Source organism: Notamacropus eugenii, chromosome 2 (genome assembly GCF_028372415.1).
Source record: "Notamacropus eugenii isolate mMacEug1 chromosome 2, mMacEug1.pri_v2, whole genome shotgun sequence".
Taxonomy (NCBI): Eukaryota; Metazoa; Chordata; class Mammalia; order Diprotodontia; family Macropodidae; genus Notamacropus; species Notamacropus eugenii.
The window spans coordinates 304,523,807-304,546,335 of NC_092873.1; the positions used below are offsets into that span (position 1 = coordinate 304,523,807).

General features: G+C 35.4%; 1 long non-coding RNA gene, 1 other non-coding gene and 1 pseudogene across 2 annotated transcripts in view; 2 read left to right on the forward strand and 1 right to left on the reverse strand.

Annotated features, from left to right (window-relative positions):
- The window catches only part of LOC140527654 (uncharacterized), a 32,392-nt gene extending 9,863 nt beyond the window's left edge, over positions 1-22,529 (forward strand). The window contains exons 2-3 of the long non-coding RNA XR_011974886.1: positions 21,129-21,276; positions 21,412-22,529. This is a non-coding gene — a long non-coding RNA (uncharacterized lncRNA). The remainder of the gene's footprint in view (positions 1-21,128; positions 21,277-21,411) is intronic.
- Positions 3,268-5,542, reverse strand: LOC140527649 (zinc finger protein 2-like; annotated as a pseudogene).
- On the forward strand, positions 16,650-16,809 carry LOC140530477 (U1 spliceosomal RNA). Its single transcript, XR_011975917.1, has one exon. It is a non-coding gene; the product is annotated as a U1 spliceosomal RNA (small nuclear RNA).

The following is a 22,529-nucleotide window of genomic DNA, read 5'->3' on the forward strand; positions in this document are numbered from 1 at the left end:
ATAGAATAACAAGGTGATGTGTGACTCTGAGGTCCATAGAAATTAACCTCCAACTAACATATCAGTCTAATTTCTCCATTTCACAGTATGTCTCTGTGGTTTATAAATTCTCTGTCCTGCTCTGTGTTCCTGATTCTGTCTCTCTTCTGTTGGTTACTGAATTCATCACCTTGATGAGATCCTTGATCTGTACATTTGTCTAAATTTAGTCTTTGAAAAATTTCTTCTCATGAATCTGCTTGCCCCTTTTCATCTTTTCTTCAAGCAGTTCCTATTTCCCTGAAATCAAAGGAACAGTCTTGTAGGCCTTGGGAGTAACAGATAATAAAGTAGCTTTTTCTGGTGGAATTTCTGTTGTGAAAAAGAAATGTTTTCTGCCTGAGGAAAAAGAGATCTCAGGGAGTACCTCAGGTCTAGAAAAACCCAGCAATGATCTCTTCAAAAATCTTTTTAAAAAATAAATTTGTTAGATATTTCCTAAGTACAAAAAAAATTTAGCAATCATTTTTAAAATTTTAAGTTCCAAATTCTCTACCTCTCTCTTGCCCCATCCCCCTCTATGAGAAGACAAGCAATTTTATTTCAATTATACATGTATGATTATGTAAAACATTGTTCCATATTAGCCATGTTGTAAAAGAAAACACAAACAAAATAAAGCAATAAAAGTAAAGTTGAAAAATATGCTTCAAGTTGCGTTCAGAGTTTATCAGTTCTATTTTTGGAGATGGAAAGCATTTTTCATCATGGGTTCTTTGGAATTGTCTTGGATCATTATCTTGATAAGAATAGCTATGTCTTTCACAGTTCATCATCTTATACTATTGATTTTACTGTGCAGTGTTCTCCTGGTTCTACTTATATCACATTGCATCAGTTCACATATGTCTTCCTAGGTTTTTGTGAAACCATTTTGATCATTACTTACAGTACAATAGAATTCCATCACAATCATATGCCATAACTTGTTCAGACATTTCCCAATTGATGGGCACCTTTTTGATTTCCAATTCTTTGCCACCACAAAAAGAACTGCTATAAATATTTTTGTGCAAATAGGTCCTTCCCCTTTGCCCCACCCTGCCTTTTAAAAATCTCTTTGGGATACAGACATCATAGTGATATTGTTGGATCAAAGGGTATGAACAGTTTAGCCTCTTGGGCATAGTTCCAAATTACTCTCCAGAATGGTTGGATTAGTTCACAGCTCCATCAAAAGTACATTAATATCCCAGTTTCCCCATGTCTTCTCAAAGATTTGTCATTTTCCTTTATTGTCATGTTAGCCAATCTGATAGGTATGAGGTCATGTCTTCAAATTGTTTTAATTTGCATATCTCTAATCAATAGTGATCTAGAACACTTTTTCATGTGTGATAGCTTTGATTTCTTCTGAAAACTGCCTGTTCATATCCATTGACTTTTCATCAACTGAGGAATGGCACTTATTTTTAATAAATTTATATATTTTATAAATTAGAAATATTTTATAAATTTATATAAATATATACAAATATGTAAATATATAGAATAAAGATATTTATAAATTATTTTATACAAATTTTTGCAAATTTTTATAAATTTGGCTTATTTCTCTTTATATTTGAGAAATGAAGCCTTTATCAGAGCAACTTGCTATGAAATTTCTTCCCCACTTTCCTGTTTTTCTTCTAATTTTGACTGCATTAGTTTTATTTGTACAAACCTTTTTTCATTTCAGGTAATCAAAACTATCTATTTTAATAATCCCTTCTGTCTCTTGGTTGGTCATAAATTTTTCCCTTCTCCATAGATCTGACAAATACATTTTCCTATGTTCCCCTAATTTATTTATGAAATCACTCTTTATGTCTAAATAATTTATCCATTTTGAACTTTATCTTGGTATATGGTGTTAGATATTGGTCTATACCTAGTTGCTGCCAAACTGCTTTCTAGTTTTCCTAGCAATTTTTGTCAAATGTTGAGTTCTTACCCCAAAAGCATAGAACTCTAAGTTTATTGAACACTAGACTACTATAATCATTTACTAATGTGCACTGTGTGCCTAATTTATCCTACTGATTTTTCTTAACCAGTACCCAATTATTTTGATGACTACTGCTTTGTAAGATAGTTTGAAATCTGAAACTGCTAGGCCACCTTCTTTAACATTTAAAAAAATTGATTTCCTTGATATTCTTGACCTTTTGTTTTTTCAGATGAATTTTGTAACAGTTTTTCTAGGTCTTTAAAGTAATTCTTTGGTAGTTTGATATGGTACTGAATAAGTTAATTAACTTCGGTAAAATTGTCTTTTTTATTGTATTGGTTTGACCTCCCCATGAACAATGAATATTTCTCCAGTTGTTTAGATCTGCCCTTATTTGTGTAAAAAGTGTTTTGTAATTGTGTTCATATATTCCCTGGGTTTGTCTTGGCAGTAGACTCCCAAGTATTATATATTGTCTGTAGTTATTTTAAATGAAATTTCTTTTCCTGCTGGGTTTTATTAGTAGTATATGGAAAATCTGATGACTTACATGTAGGTTTATTTCATATCCTGTGACTCTGCTAAAGTTGTTGTTCATCTAGTTTTTTAAGTTGATTCTCTAAGTATACTATTATATCACCTGCAAAGAGTGATAGTTTTGTTTCCTCATTGCCTATTTTTATTCTTTTAATTTCTTTTTCTTTTGCTATTATAGCTAGCATTTCTGTTATGATATTGAATAATAGTGTTGATAAGAGATATCCTTGCTTCACTCCTGATCTTATTGAGAAAGCTTCAAATTCATTCCCATTACAGATAATGCTTGCTTTTGGTTTTAGATTGATGCTACTTATTATTTTAAGAAAGGCTCCATTGATTTCTATGCTTCCTAGTGTTTTTAATAACAGTGGGTGTTGTATTTTGTCAAAGGCTTTTTCTATACTTACTGATTTAACCATATGATTTTTGTTGTTTTTTGTTATTGATATGGTTGGTTATGTTGATAGTTTTCCTAATATTGAACCAGCCCTGCTATCTTGATATAAATCCCACCTGGTCATAGTATACGATCTTTGTGATATATTTTTGTAATCTCATTTCCAGTATTTTATTTAAAATTTCTGAATGGATGTTTTCTTTGACAAAATGACTAATATGGGAATATGTTTTACATGATTGCACATCTATAACCTATATCAGATTGTTTACTGTCTCAGGGAGGGAGAGGTAGAATTTGGATCTCAAAATTTAAAAAAAGAATGTTAAAATTGTTTTTACATGTAATTTGGGAAAAAATAAGATAGTATTTTAAAATGTTTGTGTTGGTATTCATTTTTTTTCAAGTTTTAAGATGAATTTTATTTAAAATAAGAGTAATCAGCCTTGAGTTTTTATGTAGCCTTTTGTCCCACTTTGACTCTTGAGTATTTAGTAAAGTGACAAGTCTGACTACAGTTTTCCTATAATTCATTACATTCCCAGTTTCTATTCTTTGGCATAACGATGCTGGATAACAGATGACTTTCAACTGAAAACTTTCCCACATACACTACATTCATAGGGCTTCTCTCCAGTATGAGTTCTCTGATGTTGACTAAGGTGGCTTCTCTGGCTGAAGGCTTTCCCACATTTACTACACCCAAAGGGCTTCTCTTTACTATGAATCCTCTTATGTTGAGTAAGAGATGAGAGGCCAAAAAAGGCTTTCCCACATTGATGACATTCATAAGGTTTCTCTCCAGTATGTATTAACATGTCTAGTAAGTAGAATTTTCTGGCTGAAGACTTTCCCACACTCATTACATTCATAAGGACTCTCTCTAGAATGAATTTCCTGATGTCTGTGTAAAAGATGAGCGATCAAAGAAGGCTTTTTCACATTCATCACATTCATAGGGCTTCTCTCCAGTACGAATTCTCTCATGTACAGTAAGAGATGAACGATCAAGAAAGGCTTTCCCACACTCATAACATTCATAAGGACATTGTCCTGTGTGAGCCATCTGATGTCTCCTTAGGCTACTGCTGTGTCTGAAGGCTTTCCCACACTCATGACATTCATAGGGTTTCTCTCCAGTATGAGTTCTCTGATGTCTGGTAAGGGATGAGCGATCAAAAAAGGTTTTCCCACATTTATCACATTCAGGCCCTCTGCCTTTAGAGGGATTTTTAAGCAGGTTCATTGATATTTGCTTGAAACCTCTTTCATGGCAAAGGGATTTTCCCCATGGTTCCCTTTTAGCATTTCCTCTTTTTTTTCCAACCTACTCTTAGAAAATCTTCTACTCTGAGTCTTTCTATTAAAATTCCTAGTGATTCTAATTCAGAAATGTTCTGCTTCAGAGGGGACTGTTACACTTTAATTCTACTTTCCAAGTCTTGATAGATATTTTTTGGGATCTCTTTCTCTTCAGTTCTCTGCTGATCAAATACCCAAGGCTCCTTCCCTTGTTCCAACTGGAAGATCATATTGGGTGTAGAAATGGGAAGCCCAAGGGAGATGAGGTTTCTATAGTTCTCCAGCATCACATCTCTGTACAGGTCTCTCTGAGCATGGTTCAGTTGCCCCCACTCCTCTTGGGTGAAGTTCACAGCTACATCCATGAATGTCACCAGTTCCTGAGACTCACAATTCATTTTCTTCTTTACGTTCTTCTGTGTTCCCTCTTGGAGAAAGGTCGAGTTCTGAAGATACAGGGTGTGGAAAACTGGCGAAGTTTGGAACTGGCGAAGAGGATGGCACCTTCTTTATGGCAGAGAGTGTGGTCTGATCTAGTCCAAGCACAGTCCAGATAGAGCAGCTGTCAGGGATTTTTTCCCGGCTTCATTCTGCCTGTGGTGAAGAGAGGACCCTAATCTTGACACGGACAGTTAGCCTAGGTGTGCTGCGCATCCTTTGCCCTGATGCCAATGCTGAGAAGAAATGATACAGGCACCCTTCTGTTGGCTAAATGTCAGGTTACTGGACAGTTTTGTATTCAGTTTTCTCCTGTGTTCTCTCACTCTCTTTCTGGCTCTCCCTGTCCCCCTCCTGTCTCTTCCCACCACTCTCACCCCATCTCCGTCTCCAGGATGGGATTCATTTTTGGCATAGTGTGAAACTGAATTATGGACATGTTGTTACTTGATTGAAAATTGTTTTTCCTTTAGTATTTTCCTCTTTCCAAAGTAAAAGCCATTTTTTCTAGACTCCAGCCTGCCACCAAATCTCTTGTCACAATCGTTTGCCAGAGAATATCCTCAGACTTTCAGGTAGTGAGGACACCCAAACCCAGGTCAACTTCAGGATTTCTTTTGGGAGCATCCGCAGGATCAGCATCAGGAAGGGGTTGATGATAGGGTGGGAACTGGGGCCAAACCATTCACGACAATAAAAGCATTAAAGCCTCACACCATGCTTCCAGGATCTAGCTAAAACCTTTCCAGCTTCTGCAAAAATGTGATTGCACAACCAGCCAGGGAGGACAATCCAGGCTGCGCCTTTCAGTTACACCAACACACAGCACGAAAACTATGGAGCGTAGCCTGTAAGGCCAATGCACCGCAATTCGTGGACTTTTCCTCTACTCAACAAACCACAACTGGGAGGCAAGCTTTGTTTGCAGTTCTTACTACTTCAGTAAGCCTCCTCGAACGGAAAAGAAAAGTGTCAGTCCGGCAGGGGCTAAGCATGCACCAAGCGGGCCAGGAAGAAGCTCGGCCTAAGCTCCGGGGATGGCCCCACGGCGTCCAACACGCTGGGGAGAAAACTGGGCCAGCAGGACCAAGAACTGTAACTCCGAGGCGGGTGAACCCACCCGCGAGTGAGTCTGCCGCGCCCACCCACGGGCTTTTCTGTGTGTTGGTATTCATTAAGGAAATTAATCAATAGTTTTCTTTTTCCGTTTCTGTTCTCTCTGGTTTAGTTTTCAAAAACATATTTGTGTCATAAAAGAAATTTGGTAGGACTCCTTTACCTGTTTTTTTCAAATAGTTTAGTAATGTTGGGATTAATCATTTCTCGAATGTTGGGTAGAAGTCACTTGTGGATCCTTCCAATCCTAGGAATTTTTCCTTAGGATGCTTATTAATGGTTTGTTCAATTTCTTTTTGTAAGATAGGATTAAGTATCCTATTTTTTTTCTGTTAATCTGGGCAGTTTATATTTTTATAAATATTTATCCATTTAACTTAGATTGTCAGTTTTATTGACATATAATTGGGCAAAATAATTCCTAATAAATTTTAATTTCATCTTCACTGGAGGCGAATTCGCTCTTTTCATTTTTGATACTAGGGATTTTAGTTTTCTTCTTTCTTTTTAAAAATCAAATGAATCAATGGTTTATCTTTTATTTTTCATAAAACCAGCTCCTCATTTTTTTTTATCAGTTCAATAGTTTTCTTTAAATTTTATTAATTTCTACTTTGATTTTTAGGATTTCCAATTTGGTGTTTAATTGGAGATATTTATTATTTTTCTAGTTTTTTTTAGTTGCATGCTTAATTCGTTGTTCTGTTCTTTTTCTCTTTTATTGATGTACATATTTAGAGATACATATTTTCCCCTAAGTATATCTTTGGTTGGATCCCACAAATTTTTGAATGTTTTCTCATTATTGTCATTCTATTTAATGAAATTGTTGTTTCTATAATTTGTTCTTTGCTTCACTTATTCTTTAGGATTAGATTATTTAGTTTCCAATTAGCTTTTAACCTATGGCCCTTTGTTAAATGTATTTTTATTGCATTATTATCCCTCTTGACTGAAAGTGCTCTTCTCCAGAAGTGGGAATTGTCAAACAGTATATAGTCCTGCATCAAGTGCTAGCACAAAAGTACCCTGTAATCTCTTTCTGACCAGTTGCCAGGTCCTCTTACTGTCACTCGACTGAGAGTTCTTAAAGCTTCTGCTGCTTCTGTCACCATGATTGATTCCCATCACTGGTGTTTCATCCATGTGGGCTACTGGGCAGCCTCCTCCCCTATATCATAGATCTCTTTTTCTGATCTCCTGTGTTGCCTTGGGCTGGAAGAATCTTTCACTCTGACCTTTTCTTGCAGCTGCCATTCTAGAATTTAATTTGAGGTGTTATTTTAAAGTTGTTTGGAAGAACTCAGTGCCCTCTCTACTCTGCCTCCTGGCTCCATCACCAGAAATCCCCAATGATCTCTTAACAAATCTAATATTCAGGGGCAGAGCCAAGATGTCTGAGTAGAAGGATGGACCTCCTCTAGCTCTCCCCCCATAGTCCATAAAATACCTATAAAAATGACTCAACAAATTCTAGAGCAGCAGAAGGCAAAAAACAGAGTGAAAGAGATTTCCAGCCCAAGACAGCCTGGAAGGCCAACAGGAAAGGTCTATTGCACTGGGCTCAGAGTGGAGCGCAACTCAGCCTTGGCTGCGCAGCATGGCACAGACAGGACTGGAGCAAGCTTCAGGGCATGAAATCATAGGTAGCAGCTGCAGTTCCCAGATTTTTCAACCCACAAATACCAAAGACATCTTCAAAGGTCAGTAAGAAAACTCTTTCACCTGGGTGAAAGGGGAACATGGTACAGCCCCAGTCCTGGCCCCAGGGCAGTGGCAGACACTGCAGCAGCAGTTTCCACTTTTGGAGCTGTTGGCTTAAAGACCCCCAGGGAACCAAGCAGCTGATCTAGGTCTCAGTCCTCAGTACTCAGAAGAGTAAACTCCTTTCCCTTGATTGTGCCACCTTGGAGGAACTGAGAACTTACAGGTCCCTAGAGATATGTCAGATAACTTCTGAACAAAACCTCTAAAGTCTAGAGTAATATACCCTCCACTTGACAAAGGACTCAAAAGTCAAGTAACTGGCTGGGAAAAAGACTATAGAAGGTTATTTTCTTGGTGAAAAGGAAGAACAAAGCATACTATCAGAGGAAGACAGTAAAGCAAAGGCTTCTGCATCCAAAGCCTCCCCCCAGAAAAATATGCAATGGTCTCAGGTCATGGAAGAGCTCAAAAAGGATTTTGAAAATCAAGTAAGACAGGTGGAGGAAAAATTGGGAAGAGAAATGAGAGGGATGCAAGAAAATCATGAAAAGCAAGTCAACAGCTTGCTAAAGGAGACTCAAAACATGTTCAAGAAAATAACACCTTTAAAAATAAACTAACCCAAATGGCAAAAGAGGTCCAAAAAGCTAATGAGGAGAAGAATGCTTTAAAAAGCAGAATTGGCCAAATGGAAAAGGAAGTTCAAAAGCTCATTGAAGAAAATAATTCTTTAAAAATTAGAATGGAACAGGTGGAAGCTAATGACTTTATGAGAAACCAAGAAATTATAAAACAAAGCCAAAAGAATGAAAAAATAGAAGACAATGTGAAATATCTCATTGGAAAGACAGCTGACCTGAAACACAGATCCAGGAGAGATAATGTAAAGCTCATTGGTCTACCTGAAAGCCATGATCAAAAAAAGAGCCTAGAGATCATCTTTCATGAAATTATCAAGGAACACTGCCCTGATAGTCTAGAACCAGAGGGTAAAATAGAAATGGAAAGAACTCATTGACCACCTCCTGAAATAGATCCCAAAAGGAAAATGCCTAGAAATATTGTAGCCAAATTCCAGAGTTCCCAAGTCAGGGAGAAAATATTACAAGCAGTCAGAAAGAAACAATTCAAGTACTGTGGAAATACAATCAGGATAACACAGGATTTAGCAGCTTCTACTCTAAGAGATTAAAGGGCTTGAATATAAGATTAAAATCAAGAATCACCTACTCAGCAAAACTGAGAAAAATGGGGAAAAAATGGAATTTCAATGAAATAGAGGATTTCCAAGCATTCTTGTTGAAAAAACCAGAACTGAATAGAAAATTTGATTCTCAACTACAAGAATCAAGAGAAACATGAAAAGGTAAACAGAAAAGAGAAGCCTTAAGGAACTCATTAAAGTTGAACTGTTTACATTCCTACATGGAATGATGTTATTTGTAACTCATGAGACCTTTTTCAGTATTAGAGGGAATATATATATGTATGTATACACACACATACACACATATATGTATGGGTATATATGTGTACATTATATATATGTGTGTGTGTGTAGGTTTATATGTGTACATGGGTGTATGTGTATGTGTATATAAATATACATAGAGGGTGCAGGGTGAGCTGAATATGAAGGGAGAATACCTGAAAAATAAAATTTACTATTGAATGGAATATACTAGAAGAGAAAGGAAGAAGTAGAATGTAGCAAATCATCTCACATAAAAGAGGCAAGAAAGAGCTTTTATAATGGAGGGGAAGAAGGGGGAGATGAAAGAAAATAAGTGAGCCTTACTCTCATGGGATTTGGCTTAATGAGGGAATAACACACACTCAATTGGATATAGAAATCTATTTTACCCTGCAGGAAGGCAAGGCAGAAGGGGATAGGAGAGGGAAGATAATAGAAGGGGCAGCAAATTGGGAAAGTGGTAATCAGAAGCAAGCATTATTGTGAGAGGACAGGTCAAGGGAGAGAACAGAATAAATGGAGGGCAGGATAGGACAGAAGTTAGTCTTTCACAACATAACTATTATGGAAGTGTTTTGCATTGTCGCACATGTATGACCTATATTGAATTGCTTGTTTTCTCAATGAGGGTTGGTGACGAGGGAGGAAAGGAGAGATTATCGAACTCAAAACTTTAAATAATGAGTGTTAAAAATTGTTTTAGCATGTAACTGGAAAATAAGATACACAGGCAATGGGGCATCGAAATCTATTTTACCCTACATGAAAATAGAGGGAAAGGGGATGGAAGAAGGGGTTAGGGAGGTAATAGAAGGGAGGATAGACTGAAGAAAGGGGTGGATGGGGTGCATGCTGTCCTAGAGTGGGGGGTAGGGAGAGATGGAGATAAAATTTAGAATTCAAATTTCTAGTAGAAGTGAATGTTGAGAACTGAAAATAAATTATACATTTAAAAAAATCTCATTGGAAATTGGAATCATATGTTTAAAAAAGATCTAATGTTCTATTAAATTTTTTCTTTGAATTAACAAGCACTTATTTTCTCTCCCTCTTCCTACCCTGGAATTAAAAAAAAGTTAAAAAATAAAACCTTTGTAAGAAAATGCATGGTGAAACAAAACTAATACCCACATTGGCCATGTAAAATGCACCTTTCATTCTGCATCTTGAATCCATTTCCTCTCAGTCAGAAGGTAGATAGTATTCTTCATCATTGGTCTTTTGAAATCCTTTTTGTTTATTGCATTGATAAGAGTTCTTAAATCTTTCAAAGTTGTTTGTCTTTCCAAGGTTGTTACTGTATATATTATTCTCATTCTGCTCACTTTATTTTTCATCAGTTCTTAAAAATCTTTCCAGGATTCTCTGAAAATATCCCTTTCATCATTTCCTAGGTCATAATGATGTTTCATTACATATAAATTAATTTGTTGAGCTATTCCCAAATGATTGCCATTATCTTAGTTTCTAGTTCTTTGCCCTTTGCTGCTATATTTTGTACTTTCCCCTTCTTTGGGAGGGGGCGCGATATAAGCTTAGTAGTGGTGTGGTGTGAAAGGATATAACTTTTAGGGAGTAGTTCCGAATTTCTTTTCAGTAAGGCTGGACCAGTTCACAACTCTTTCAACAGTGCATTAACATACCTGTTTTCTTGTAGCCCCTCCAACATTTGTCATTTATTTTTTGTCAATTTTTCATCTGAGAGTTGTGAAATGGAACCTCAGAATTGCTTTAATATGCACTTTTCTTACTATTAGTCATCTAGGATGGTTTTTATGTGTATATTTTAGCCCAGAATTGTCCCTTTGAAAATTGTCTGGCGATGTCCTTTGACCATTTATTAGCTTTATTTATTTATCCATATTTTCTCCGTCTTCCTGCTCCTTTTCCCATTGGAAAAGAAAAACAAAATCATTGTAACAAATATGCATAGTCTAGCAAAACAAATTCCCACATTGGCCACATCCAAAAGAAGGTCTCAGTTTGTACCCTGAATCCATCTTCTTTCTGTCAGAAGGTGAATAGTATGTCTCATCATGAGTCCTCTGGGATAGTGATTGATCACTGTATTGATCATTTTCCCTTCCTTCTTTTTTAAAAGAAAGACAGCATTGAGAGAATAGTATGCCAAACACCAGCACTGTGTGTTTAGAAATAATCTGTTTCTGCTCTCCTGCTTCTTTTCTCTTTCCTTTGACTAAAACCTAACCACAGGTTCTTAGCTTTCCTTTTTTCTTTCCTTTCTCTGTTTCTTTTAAAAACCTCATTACCTTCTACCCTCCATGGTTAGAGTTTGTTTTGTTTAGGACTAAACCCTTCCTTAATCTACCACAGCCCCACCCTTTTCTCTCCCCTTCTCTTTTCTCCCTTTCCCCTCCTGTTTCCCTTTTGAATGAAATGTATTTTACACCCAACTGTTTTTATTTTCTTCCCTCTTTTGACCAGTTTATATGAAAATAAGGTTCAAGTGTTTCATACTTCCTCCACCCCTTATTTTTATAATCTACTTATACACCCAAATTACTGAGATAATTTCTCCCACCTGTCCTTTTATTACTGCCTAGTGTATTGCTTTTTCCTTCTTTTTTCTTCCTAGTTTTAATATCAAAATATTTTTTAAAAATCTCAACACCTTCTATAACTGAAGGTTCTGACGAGATGTGTATCATCTCCCCAAATTAGAATGTAAACAGTTCCAATTCATCCTTGTTTAGCCTCTTATGGTTGTTTGCTCATATTTACCCTTTTATGTTTCTCTTGAGTCCTGTGTTTATATTTCAGTTTCTATGCAGCTCTGGTCTTTTCATCAACAATGCTTGGAAGTCCTTTATTTCATTTAAGGTTCATTTTCCCCTTTGAAAGCCTATACTTAGTTTTGCTAGATAAGTTGTTCTTGGTCATAAGTTTCTATCTTTTGCCTTCTGGAATATCATGTTGCAAGCTCTTCATTTCTTAGTATTGGTAGTTGCTAAGTCTTGTGTGATCCCTGCTCTAGCTCCTTAGTATTTGAATTCTTTCTTTTTGTCTGCTTCAGTAATTTTTCCTTTGAACTGAAAACTCTGAATTTTGGCTATAATGTTCCTGGGAGTTTTCATTTTGAGATTTCCTTTAGAAGGTAACCAGTAGATTCTATTTTAGTTTTGCCCTCTGGTTCTAAGAGAGAATCTAAGCAACAGTTCTTTAATGATTCTTAAAATATATTTGTTATTTTTTATGATCATAGCTTTCAAGTAATTAAATAATTCTTTTTTTGTAATAAAAGTACTTTATTCTAATGATATTTTAAACATTAGAATAAGAATGCTTTTTTTAAGACAATGGTTTTTTGAATTAAATTTTATTTTATTTTCAGTTATGAATTCTCTCTCTCCCACCTTCACCTCTTCTATCCATTGAGAAAACAAGAAAAACAAAGCCTGTTACAAATATATATTTACAATATGTATTTATATATTATATATACAATATGTATTTATATATTATGTATATATATATAGATAGATAGATAGATAGATAGATAGATAGATAGATATAGACATGGTTGAGCAAAACAAATTCATGCATTAGCAATGTTTGGAAAACATGTTTCAGTCTTTACTCTGAGCCTAGTCTGAGTCTAGAGGTGGATAACATATTTTCATCATGTCTTCCCTAACTGTGATTAGTTTCAATATTTTGATCAGAGTTTTTAAATCTTTCAGAGTTCTTTGCCTTTACAGTATTATTGTTATTGAATAAATTATTCTCCTGGTTTTGCTCACTTTATTTTGCATCAGTTCATAAAAATCTTCCCAGGTTTTTCTAAAACCAATCTCCTTCATAATTTCTTTCAGCACAATAGCATTCCATCATATAGATACACCATACAATATTCAGCTCTTCTCTAATTTTTTGGGCACTGCACCCCTCCCCCCAGTTTCTAATTCTTTGCTGCCACAAAAAGCTGTCATATGTTTGTACATAACGATCCCTTTTCTCTTTCTTTGATCTTTTTTGGGGTACAGAACTAGTAGTGGTATTGCTGAGTAAAAGGGTTTGTATGCCCTGCTTACTAACCCTTTGGACATAGTTCTAAGTTGTTCTCCAGAATGGTTGGACCATTTTAGAGCTCCACCAACAATGCATTAAGGTATTTATTTTCCCACAGTCCCTCTTGCATGCCATTTTCCATTTTTGTCATTTTTGCCAATCTGATGTGTGTGAAGTGATAGCTCTACATTTCTCTAATTATTAGTGATTTAGAACATTTTTAATATGGCTATTGATGGTTTAACTCCCTTCATCTGAAAACTGCCTGTTTGTACCTTTTTATCATTTATCAATTGGGGAATGGTTTATTATTATAAATTAGAATCAGTTTCCTATAGATATTAGAAATGAGACCTTTATCAGATAAACTTGCTGCAAGGATTTCCCCCCTCAATTTCCTGCTTCTGTTCTAATTTTAGCTACATTAGTTTTGTTTGTGCAAAAACTTAAGTAAACAAAGTTGTCCATTTTATCTTCTATCAATCTTGCTATCTCTTGATTGGGCATGAATTCTTCCCCTTATCTATCATTCTCACAGGTAATTTCTTCTATGCGCCTCTAATTTATGTCACATTTTGCCTAAATTACATAACATTTAGAGCTTGTCTTCATATATGGTGTGAGATGTCAGTCTATAACTACTTTCTTTCAGACTGCTTTCCTGTTTTCTGAATGGTTTTTACTGAATAATGAAGTCATATCCTAATACTTGGGCTTATCAAAAACTAGACCAAAAACTAAAGCTCTTTTGGTTCTGCATATTTGATCTCCTGATCAACCTATTTCTTCGTACCAAGTCATTTTAATAATTATAGCTTTTTGTAGCATAGTTTGAGATTTGGTACTGGCAGGCCCCCTTCCTTCTCACTCTTTTTTCATTAATTTCCTTGTTTTTCTTGATCTTTTGTTCCTCCTAATGAATTGTCATTTTTTCCCCCTAGCTCTCTAAAGTAATCTTTTTGTAGCATGGTTGGTATAGCACTGAACAACTGAATTAATTTAGGTGGTATTATCATTTTTTATATTGGTTTGGCCTTCTCTGGAACAATTAATATTTCTCCAACTATTAGGATGTTTTTGTGTAAACAATCTTTTGTAATTGCATTCATATAATTTCAAATACTTGGCAGGAAGACTCCCAAGTATTTCATACTATCTGTAGTTATTTTAAATGAAAATTTTCTCTCTTTTCCTGCTGGATTTTTTTTGGTAATATAAAAAGTGCTGATGGTTTGTATGGGTTTATTTTATAACTCATGACTGCTGAAGCTGTTCATTGCCCTCATTAGTTTTTTAGTTGACTTTCTAGGATTCTCTAAAGAAACCACTATATCATCTGCAAAAAAAAAAAAGAAAGAAAATTTAGTTTCCTTTTTGCCTATACTTATTCCTTTAGTTTCTTTTTGTCTTATTGCTATGGCTGGCATTTCTAGCACTATATTGAATAGTAATGGTGATACCTGATTGCCTTTACTCCTGATTTTATTATTATTTTATTTTTAGCTTTTAAAATATTTTGTTTATCTGGATAGATAATGCTGATTCTTAGTTTTGAATAAATACTATTTATCATTTGAAGAAAAGTTCCCCTTATTCTTATATTTACTATTTGTTTTTAAAAGGAATAGGAATTGTCAAAAGCTTTTTCTGCATCTGTTGATAAGATCACTTTTTTTGTTTTGTTGTTGATGCTGTCAGTTATGTTTATAGTTTCCCTACTATTGCACTAGCTTTGTATTCTTGATACAAATCTAGTCTAATTACAGCACATAATCTTTGTGATCCGCTGCTTACTCTCCTTGCTAATATTTCATTTTTTTTGGCATCAATATTCATTAGGGTGTAGTGGCGTATAGTGTTCTTTCTCTGTTTTGGCTTTCTCTGGTTTAGGTACCAAGATAATATATATATATATACACACACACACACACACACACACACACACATTTATCATATAAGGAGCTTGGTAGGAACCCTTCTTCCCCCCACCCACAAGTTTGTGTAATTTTAGAATTGTGATTTAAATGTTTAGTAGAATTCATTAGTAAATTCATCTGGTCCTGGGAATTTTTTTCTTGGGAGCTCACTTAAGGCTTGTTCAATTTCTTTTTCTAAGATAGGTGTTGTTTTTGGGGGGTTTTTTTTAAGTACTCTATTTCCTATTTTGCTAATCTAGGAAACTGATATTTTTTATAAACATTCATCTCATTCACTTAGATCATCAGTTTCACTGACATATAGTTGAACAAAATAGCTCCTAAGAACCTGTTATTTTTCTTGATTGTGAATTCATCTTTTTAACTTCTTATATTGGTTACTTGGTTTGGTTTTTTTTTAAAGTTAGGAGCTTATCTGTTTAAAAATAGCTCCTATTTTTATCAATTTAATGGCCTTTTTGCTTTCAATTTTGTTAATCTCTTTTGATTTTCAAGATTTATAATTTGACATTTAATTTGTTAGTTTTCTAGGTGTTTTTTTTTTTGCATGACCAGTTCATTGATCTGCTCTTCTTTTTTATTGATGAAAACATTAAGAGATATTAAATTTCCTCTAAGTATTGCCTTGGCTGCTTCCCAAAGACTTTGATATGTTGTCTCATTTTTGTCATTATCTTTAATGAAATTAGTGAATGTTGCTAATGAATGTTTCTATGATTTGTATTTAACCCACTCATTCTTAAAGATTAAGTTACTTGGTTTCCAATTAATGTTTAATCCTTGCTTCAAAGGATTACATCCTCTTTCATTGGATGTAATTTTTATCACATTATGGTTAGTAAAAGATGCATTTAATCTTTTTGCTTTTCTCCATTTGTTTATGAGACTTTTACATCCTTGCACAGTCAGTTTTTTTGTGAAGATACTGGCCACAGCTGATAAAAAGGAGTAAATTGATATTCTCCACTGTTGCAGTTTTATTTTTCTCACTATTTACTCATTTACCTTTTCTTCTAAAACCTTAGAGGCTATACCATGTGGTGCATCTATATTTAGTATTTATGTTAATTCATTGTTTAGGCCCCCCTTGCTTCTTAAACAGTTTAAGAAACCCTGGTTTAGGGTACATTTTAGCAAAATGTAGTTTCCCTGTTTATCTTTTTTTTTTTTTTGCTAAGTATATTTTTACTTTTCGTTTGTCTGAGGTTATAATTTATACTCTTGCCTTTTTTTTTTTTTTTTACTACAGTTGAAGTATAATAGATTCTGCTCTATCATTGTACTTTATCTATCTTAATGTATCTGGTGTACAAAGTATCTATGTACCTTTCTGTATCAAGTGTTAAAACATTTAAAAAACATAGTTAGATCCAGTTTCTAATCTATTTTGCTATTTTCTGTTTTATGAGTGAGTTCATCTTATTCACACTGACAGTTATCGTTGTTAGGGCTTTTCTTTTCCCTTCCACCCCCTCTTTAATAGATTATTTGTAGTCCTCTAATGTTACCTCCCCCTTATTCCCTTTCCCTCTGTTTCCCTGTGAAATATATGTCTGTATCCATCTCTCTCTGTATATCTTCCTTCCTGTGACTAGTTTAGAATTAGATGAGTGAGCCTCCCTTCTTCTTTCTTGTATAAATTTCTACTTACACAACCTTATTTATGTTGGAAATTTTTCCCCATTCTTCCTCCCCCTTCCCCACTCTCCCAGGGTATTCCATTTTCCTATTATTTCCATTCTTCTTTTAGGGGTGATTTCATGATCACGAAGGCAGTTTCCCCAGGGTGAGGCTTACGCATTGCACTCCAGATGGGCTGACCTCTGTGATTTCCCCAAATTCAGGAAACTTGATTGCATAATTTGTGGTAGTGGGAGACTGTTTGTACTCTCTCCTAATCTTACTCCTTTCAAACAAAAAGATAATCAAAGCATAAGAGAATCACTCTCAGTCTCTCTGTCAAATTAGACTACCTCTACAACTCTTCATTGTGATAGAGTTCTGAGGGGCTACATCCATCATCTCCCCAGTAAGAATGTAAACAGTTTAACCTTGGTTAGTCCTTTATGATTGCTTTATGTTTATCTTTTTATGGCTCTCTTGACTCCTGTGTTTAGATGTCAGACTTTCTACTTAGCTCTGGTTTTTTCATGAGGAAGTGTTTAGAAGTCCTATATTTCATTAAAGATCCATTTTTCTCCATGTAGATTTATGCTTAGTTTTTCTGGGCATTCTTGGTTGTATTCCAAACTCTTTCCTCCTTTATATTGGAGGCTGCTAAATTACATATATATATATATATATATATATATATATATATATATATATATATATATATATATATATATATATATATATATATATATATATAAAATGATTAAAATGAAAGGCAGACATCAAAATATTGTAGCAGTTAAGAACCAGCAACAAAGTAGGTGCCCATAAATTAAGGAATGACTAAACAAATTGTGGAATATTGTAATAGAATATCAGATATGAATACAACTTGTACTGTAAGAAATGATTAAGAGAATCATGAAGAGACTTATAATGAGCTAATATAAAAATGTAAGTAGAATCAGGAAATATATAGTGAATGTAAATAGAAAGAACAACAAAACAATGGAAACTGAATGCTATCATAACATCATAACAAAATTTGGCTCTAAAAAAGAGATATGAGAAGATGAATCCCCCTCTTATGTACATAAGTGTAGAGTATGTGGAACTCATAAATTGGGTATATATTACCAAACTTTTTCCATTGTTGGTTTTGTTAAACTGTTTTTTTTCTTTCCTACTCTTTATTATGAAGGATGGCTCTGGAAGATGGGGGGGGCAGAGAATGTGGGAAGAATATACTGGGAAACAGTAACATAAAAAGATACCAACAAAAATATTTTTTAAAATATAAAAAGACCAAAGAAGTCTTCAGGAAGAGAGGATGGTCAAGTACCCAATTTTGCAGAGATGAGGATGAGGACTGAGAAAAGGCTACAAATTTAGCAAATAGGAATTTCCTGGTTACCTAAGAGCAGTTTCAGTTGAGTGGGAAATTTGCAAGGGGGGAGGTATGGAAGTAGAAACAAGGAATATAGATCACAAAATATTCCCTTATTATTTAGTTTGTACCTTATGCACATAATGGGTATTATTTTGTATTATAATTCAGTAAGTGGTCTTATCAAAATTTCCTTTTTCCCCAAGTCACACAGTTATGTACATAGAAGACATTTTAAAAATGCTTGTTGAAAGGTAACAGAGACTTTAAACTCTCCAGAAATGTGAGGTTGAGACAACAGTGGGAAGGATAGAATTTTGTATTTCAATCTAGCAATCACTTCCTGAGACCATGAAAAGGGAGGGTTATCATGGTATAATGGAAAGATTGTTGGATTTTGACAGGGGGACCTCAGTGCAATTACTAGCTTTACCACTAGGTTTGGGACCTTTGGCAAGTCACAGCTTTCCTGGGTCTCAATTTTCTCACCTGCAAAATGAGATGGCTGAAGCAGACAGGAAAAGGTATTAGAGAAAAAGTATGAGTAAAAGTCAGTATGAGAAACAGAAGTGATACTGTTATCAAAGCATACTACAGACAACCTGGAGAGAAGGAAGAAATAGATAAGGAGCTTAGGAAACAGATCAAAAGCCTGGCAGAGAGGCAGAATATTATTAATAATGAGAGACTTCAGTTATCCAACATCTGTTGAAGCTCTCTCTGCTAAAGGCAGAACAGCTAATAATTTCTTGAATTTCCTTAATGATAATTTCATCCTTCAAAAGATGGAGAAACTGACAAGGGTAAATTTTATTCTGGATCTGATTTTTCACTAACATTTTTCACTAACTATTTGGGGAAAAGTGACAATACCCTGTTGATTCGTGACAGATGAGAAAGTTCAGGTGTGGATTGCCATGTACTCTAGAATCTGGGAGAGTCAATTTCAAAAAGTTTAGAGGAAAAATATGTAGAATCTCATGTACTAAAATTCTGCATGGGAAGTTAGTCCAATATAGATGACAGATGATCAAGAATGAAAATCTGAAGATTCAAAGAGAACCAATTAACAAGGAGGAAAAATAACCCAGGATGTGCCATAAGAGACTAATTACAGTAATTCAGTAATCAATAGATTTTAAAACCAATGTACAAAAGATGAAGACAAAGCCAGGTAATAGAGAATAGATATAAGTCCTTGGTATGATCTTCTGAAAATGGTACAAATGCAAAAGCTCAGAATGAGTTTAAGCTGACAAAGTTAAGGACAATGAGGGGTTTGTTTTTAAAGCTATATTAGGAAGCAGGTGCTGTTGAGAAGAAAGTGAGGCTGCTGACTTTGCACAGCCCTCCCTCACTTAAATCAAATTCACTTGCATATCATGGCATCTCACCCTTGATGCCATGGTCCTTTTCGAGAATGAAGGACAAACAATTGGGAAGCAGGCAAGTGGTGCAATGGATAGCTTGCAGTCAAGAAGATGAGTTCAAATCCAACCTCAGACACTTATTAGCAGTGATCCTGGACAAGGCAATTAACCTCGGCCCTTCTGTTTCCTCATCTTCCAAGGTTGTTGTGAGGATAAAATGAGATATAAGGTAAAATACTTTGCAAGTCTTAAAGTTCCACATAAACGTATAAATGCTGTGATGATGATGATTGAAAAAGGATTAAAGAAGGGAGAGGACCTTCAGGATGCACAGGATGATAACTGACAAAAAGAGGCAAGATAGCTACTCAATTCTTATTTTGTTGTCTTTTCTGTCAAAGAGAATTACCTATGTCCTGGATATGAAAGAACAGAATGACTAAAAAGTTGAAAACTCAAGATAAGTAAGGGGACAATGAGAAAGCATAGTCTCCTTTGGTGAAGTCAATGGCCAGCTGAACTATATTTGAATGATCATGGAAAACAGGAGAGGTACACAAGCCTGAGGAAGGGCAAATGTCCCAATTATCCAAAAAAAAAAAAAAAAGGAAGAGAACAGTTTGCATATTATAGGCTAGTCATTTTTTTTACTTTAACTCCTGGAAAAATTCTAGAATGGATCATTAAAGATATAGTTGACAAGGGAATGGTGTGGAATGATATGCAGAAAGGGATGGTAATTATATAGAGCCAGCATGGTTTCATCAACAATTCATTTCTTTCTCTCTCTTTCTTTTTATAGTTATTAGACTGGTAGAAAAGGCAAATATTGTACATATGCTTTCATATCTAGATTTTAGCAGAGTTGTGAGAAGATGGAGAGATGCAGACTAGATGAAAATACAATTAGATGGGATTCAGACATAACTGAACAGACAGGCTCAAAGAGTAGCTGGTTCAACGTGAATGCAGCACAAAATCAGGAGAATCTCAGGGGCCAGTGTTTGCTCTGTACTGTTTCACGTATTTATCAGTGACTTGAATAAAAAGCATAGATAGCATACTCATCAGATTTGTAGATGACACAAAGTTGGGAAAGATAGGATGCCAGAATTAGGATAAAAAAAAATTCTGAAGGCAGGCTTTAACATTGATTGGCCTTAACCTAATACTATGAAATTCAATATGGATAAATATGGAGAGAATCTTAAGACTTGTGTACAAAAATCAAGCTCCTAAATACAAGATGGGGGAGACATGTTTAGATAGCAGCATTCTGAAAAAGACTTGAGGTTTTAGAAGCCTGAAAATTCCATTTGAGTCAGCAGTATGAGGTGGCCGCCAAAAAAGCTAATGTGATCTTAGGTTGCATTCAGAAAGGCATAGTTTCCAGGAACAGGGTGCTGAAAACCCCACTGTGTACTCTCTTCTGGTCAGACTTCATTTAGAGAAGAGTTCAGTTCTGAGCACCACTGTCTAAAAAGGACATTGATAAGCTGACAAGTATCCAGAACACGGTAACCTGTACGGTAAAAGGTCTTGAGCCCCCCTCATATGAGGATCAGTTGAAGGAACTGGCTAAATGTCACTATAGGATTTTCACAGGATCATGCCAAGGTCTTATATCCATCTTCCTTTACCTGGCTTTGCTTCCAACTTCTGTATATTTGTTTTTTAAATCTAAGTTGATTACTCTCCATATGGTACAATTACATTAGCCTCTTCAGATAAATCCTCATTTTTCTTCCTCCTCGTAATTATTTTCCCTTTGAGTCTTCAGATTTTCCTTCTACCTGAAGGGCTGTCAAGTGGAGGATGAATTAAGTTTCTTTGGTTTGACCCCAGAAGGTAGAACCAGTAGCAGTGGGCCTAAGATGCAAAGAGGCAACTTGACATCAGGAAGAATTTGCTAGCCATTAGAGTGATCCCCAAATGGAATGGACTTCCCAGGGAGATGGTGGATTCCTCCCTTCTTCAGATGTCTTCAAACAAGGTGGATGAACGCTTGTTGGGTATGCTATGGGTGGGTGGGGATTCTTTTTTCTGTTTGGATTGGATTAGGTTATAAAGTCCTTTCTAGTCTTCAAATTTGGGGATTCTTCTAAATTACTTTTATGGTTCCTTCTAGCTTTCTCAATGCTTATGGTCTGGATTGCGGTAAGGCAGGGAGGGAGGATTCATTTCTCCAAGACTCTCAAGAAGCTGATGGAGTTGGATCCAGCTCCTGGCTGGGACAAAACCACCCCTGTGATGCTGTAGAGGTTTGGTAAAAGAGTGTAGTACAACACAGAAGTCATCTGAGGGGAGAGAAACACAGAAAAACCTCTGGCACAGATTTCAAGGGAATCATTAAAGATATGACTGACATGCATAAGGGAATGATAATTATATTTATGGAAGAGTATATTCCTACCTGAGATACAAGTCACTAATATCCACTGGAATGATGAAAAAAAACCAAAACCCACCAATGACATTGAAAAGGTTCATGAGGTAGTTGGTGACCTCATGAACTGGAGCTAGGCATGGAGTCAGAAGACCTGAGTTCAAATGTGCCCTCAGTCACTTACCAGTTGTGTGACCCTGGGCAAGTCACTTAATTCATTTGCCTCTGTTTAAACTAGTTTACAGAAAAATGTAAATTTTACAGTTTAACTGTAAAATGCAGATAATAGCACCTATATTCCAGAGTTGTAAGGATCAAATGAGATAATATTTGTAAAAAATGCCAATCATGTAGTAGGCACTGTATTAATGCTTACTCCTTTCCCATTTCCCCAGGCTCTGGGATAATGCTTTCATACTTTAAAGGATCCACAAGATAATTAGGGTTGGAACTTCAACCATGCAGATTGCAGCCCATTGCATACTCTTTCATTCAGGGCAACTTTTCCTTCTGTCCTCCCATAAATTCTCCTATGATGACCACCCAACATGCTGAGATATATCAATGGAATAGCCTGTCAATTCTCACCATATGACTTGCCCACCTCATTTTTTTCAGTCATACACCTCTGTGATAACTTTGTTAACACCCTTCTCTAGTACAATTTTTCCCATTCTAGGACAGTAACATGTAAAAGTTCATCAGCTTCCAGTCACCCTTCTATATTAGGTTAAACATATAAAGTTAAGTTGTGTATTGATGCCACTCCACACCTAACACAAGAGACCAGTGCCCTCTCATGGCTAGGTTGAGAATACCGAACAGAAGCCAACCCAGTTCTGCTAATTGGCTCATTTCTA